Source organism: Lepisma saccharinum, chromosome 1 (genome assembly GCF_977018435.1).
Source record: "Lepisma saccharinum chromosome 1, izLepSacc3.1, whole genome shotgun sequence".
NCBI lineage: Eukaryota > Metazoa > Arthropoda > Insecta > Zygentoma > Lepismatidae > Lepisma > Lepisma saccharinum.
In genome coordinates, this window is record NC_139229.1 from 139,877,714 (window position 1) to 139,882,063 (window position 4,350).

Genomic DNA, 4,350 nt, shown 5'->3' on the forward strand with positions numbered 1-4,350 from the left:
GTCGCAGGGAAACAGCTGCCTGTCCGCAGGAACCGACCGGTTTATAGCTGAGAGAGGCCAAGCAGCCTCCGGTGCTTTGCGCATGCGCAGCAGAGGACACTCGTCCCTCTTTTCTCCTAAAAAGGGCATTGATATCTAGATCCTAAGTGTTTATTTAGACTCGGGTAAAATGGGATGAAGCAAAACTCACTTGACATTACCCTGCTTTCTATCTAAGATTTAAGAGTGTAAGTGGTGACCTTTTCGCAATGTCAACCTCTATTACAGATAGTACATCCTGCCGATCTTCGTGGCAGAGTTGTTAGCACAGAGCGCTACGACGCCAGGGATCCCAGGTTCGAATCCAGGCCTGAACATGGGTGTTCTTTGTGAGTGTCCCTTCATCAGTTTCATCACATCACCCCTCCTCATCGTCGTGATTAGCCAAAAATGGCAGAAAAGCGACGCTAAATAACAAAAATAAAATAAAATGTAGTACACCCTGGACTGAATTTTGCAGGCTAACGCAGCTCTGGTATCTAGACTCATCTGTGGGCCTGTGTTCTGTGCTGTTCATGTGTCTATGTGATTATCCCTTCGCCATTATCACCTTATCACCATTCATCCTCCTAATCTACACATAGTAGCAGGAAAACGAATTAATTAAAGATAGCTAAGAAGCTTTGTACTTTAGATTTAATTCCGTTAGTTAGTTCTGTTTTTCTCTGGTTAGGCTCATATAAACGCACATACGTGTACAACCAGAAGAGAAATTGTTTCAATAAAGATTGAAACAATACAGCAAATCTAATATGCAACTGCCTGATAATAGGTAACCTTAGACACACATACATACACATACGTAAGTTAATGTGGATGACAAATTTTAGGCTAATTATTAGGAAAAGTTGAATAAGGAACATTTATGAAAAGATCATGTCCGTCCGTCCATCCGTGTCACAGTTGGTAATTGAGATACAGCCAAAGCTAAAAAACTATATACATTGGTTGAATTCATAGTCGTAAGAGACATATAAAGTGAATATAGCCTGTCAAAATTTGGGAAACTATCATATATGAATTAGTCAAGTAATTTTCCGTGACATGAATTAAATATACATTGTTTCAATTAGCCTGTTTTCATCTGATATGTCATCTCCAGTAAATAATCAAACGCCAAGGATGTGTTACAATATCATCGACCAATTGAAATTTTGCTGCGATAGAAAAATACTAATTGCTAGCTTTATGTAATGTCCATCTTCTCGATGGTCTCTGTCCATTTGTGTGCTTTAGTTGGCAATCGCACCTGGTAGACATCTATCGTTGGCTCCGACTATTAGAGAGATTGATATATATTATAAAATATATTATTGTATATGGTGAACTAGCAGTTATGGCCAATGTATATAGTCTGTGCATAGCAACGATTATACATCTTGTTAATCTGTCTTAGGGATGTTTAAGTTTTAATCATGTAATCCACCTTGTTACAAGTTTTAATATATTAATTATGAAGTTCCAATCTTGAGATAACTATTTCTGTTTATGTCATAAATATTAGGACATAACAAAATGGCGACGAGGATGGGATGAAGATAAATAATTACTACTGTAAGTAGAATTATAGTAATTAAGTCCAAGTGAGCCAGTATGGAAAAACACATAAGTTTTATACCTGCATTTGAGGCTTATAACCCAAGCCAGGATATAAATTCGTATATTAAAAGATTCAAGGCTTTTATTGAGGCTAACGATATACAAGAAAGGAAACGAGTGTTCACTCTTATTTCTGTAATCGGTAGTTTACCATATCAAGAGCTGGAACACAGATTAAGTCCAAAGGATCCACAAGATTGCACCTTGGAGGAACTTTTTGATACATTACGAAAAATATATGCACCACAAGTTAATAAATGGATTCAACGATTTGCTTTTATGCAAATAAAGCAAGAGCAAGGTGAGACAGCTACATCGTACATAAATCGTTTAAAAGTTGCTGCAATAACTTGTGAGTTTACAACAGATGAATTAGACACTCGTCTTAGAGAAAAACTCGTGTTTGGACTACCCGATAGTATACTAAAAGATAGATTACTGTCAGACATGCCCAACACATTCGAAAAGGTTTGTGATGTAGTACTCCAACATGAGATAATACGCACAAATAAAAATAAAGTCAATCAAAATGCATTTTTGGTAGGTGAAAATAAGCAAATACAAGGCTCACGTAGATTCGGTACAAACAATTCGTTTGCTAAAGCTCATTTTTCAAAGAATCAACAAGCTACAAGAGAATCAAGATTCGGAACAAATAATGCATACAAAGACATGCCACAAACTAAACCCCATACTGCATTTAGCCAAAAATTTGTATCACGGCAAAATCAGGCAAATGATATAAAATGTAAGCGTTGTGCAAGGTTAGGTTGTACATTCAAAGAGAACTGTCCTGCATTCAATGCTATTTGCAGTTTCTGTAAGAAGAAAGGACATTTTTTGGCTGCATGTTTCGAAAGAAATAAACAATGGAAGGAACCTGCAGTCAATTTATCTAGTATGTATAAAGGAAATTGTGAAATGAGGAACAGTAATTTGGATACCAAAGGTAATGTTTATGGAGAATGCAATTCTCAACATAGCTTATTCTCTGTGCAAGAAGATAGTGCATATACTTTTTTAACTACAAACACGCAACAAATGTACAATAAAAAAGCAAACGAATCTATTTCTAATTTGCAACACGCATCTGATCAGATTTCATTGAGAAATGAACGTTTACCTTTGTACATTGATATTATAATACAAGACCAATCGTTAGAAGCTATTGTCGATTCTGGTAGTTTTGCTAATTTCATTTCAAAAGATTTGTTAACTAATCTTATTGGCAACTTCACACTGAGTCCGTTATTAAATTCATATACGTCGATATCAGGTGAAAGATTGTGTTTATTAGGCCAATTAAACTTAAAACTTTACTATCATGGCAAAATGTACATGATGCCTTTTGTTGTTGGCGATAAGATTAATACAAATATATTAATTGGTAGAGTTGGAATGAACATATTATTTGGTGATTGGCGCAGCAAACTTCTAAATGAGTTACATGAAACTGATTATGTTCAAAAGGAAGATTCTACACATGCATGCTTAGGTCTAGAATCAAAAGATTCGCTACCAGATGCTTGTTCGAAAAATCAGCTTTCAAGCATAATGGATACTCCAAAGGTACATCAGCAAAGGATTGATGATATAGGTGAATGTTCACGAACATCAAATGTGCAAGGGCAAAATAGCAAAGCCATGATTATGAACAAACGTAAAGCCGACGTACATAATTCAAGTAATATAAAACAAATGAGCATTGAAAACTGTCGTTCACAATTACTGACATCTTTTGCAGAATTGTTTAATGAGGATATTAGTACACCCATTAAAGATTTCAAGGTGTCAATACCTTTACAGAAGAATGCTAGGCCTGTGTTCAGGAAAGCGTACAGAATAGCGTATTCATTACGAGATCAAATAAAACAAGAAATAGATAATATGTGTAAGCAGAATATTATAGCTCCTATAGAACATTCAGAATGGGCTAGTCCTATTGTGCCAGTTAAGAAATCAAATAATTCTATACGTATCTGTGTAGATTACTCGAAAACGGTCAATTTTCAAACCGATGGTTTAGTGTATCCTCTACCAGATTTTCCTGATATTTTACAAAAAGTTAAAATAGGAAAGTACTACACCAGGCTTGATTTACGTTCAGCATTTTTACAAGTTAGTTTGCATCCAGACTCACAAAACATATTATGTTTAAATTATGATTCTCACTTGTACAGAATGCAACGTTTACCATTTGGTACAAATGTTTCGTCTCAGCTTTTCCAACAGGTAATTGATTCAATTTTAAAAGGATTGGAAAGAGTTGCAGCATTTATTGATGATGTTATCATTTCTGGAGATAGCCTACAAGAATGTTTCCTAAGAACAAAACAAGTTCTGGAACGCTTTAAAGATTATAATGTTAAAGTCAATTTAAGTAAATCTGAATTCCTAGTGCAAGAAGTGATTTACTTAGGAAGACGTTTCACGGCAAATGGAATCACACCAACTGAAAAGCATGTGCGTGCTATTTTAGAAAGTCCAGAGCCAAAGGATAAGGTTCAACTACAAAGTTTTTTAGGGATGGTTGCATTTCAAAGCCGTTTTCTACACAACTTGTCATCTACAATACCACACCTATATCGACTTCTGAGGAAAGGCGAAAAATGGTTGTGGTCTAATCAATGTGTATCGGAATTTAAGGCTGTTAAAGATAAGATTGTTCAGACACCTGCTATAATTCCTTTCGATCCTTCAAAAGAAATAATC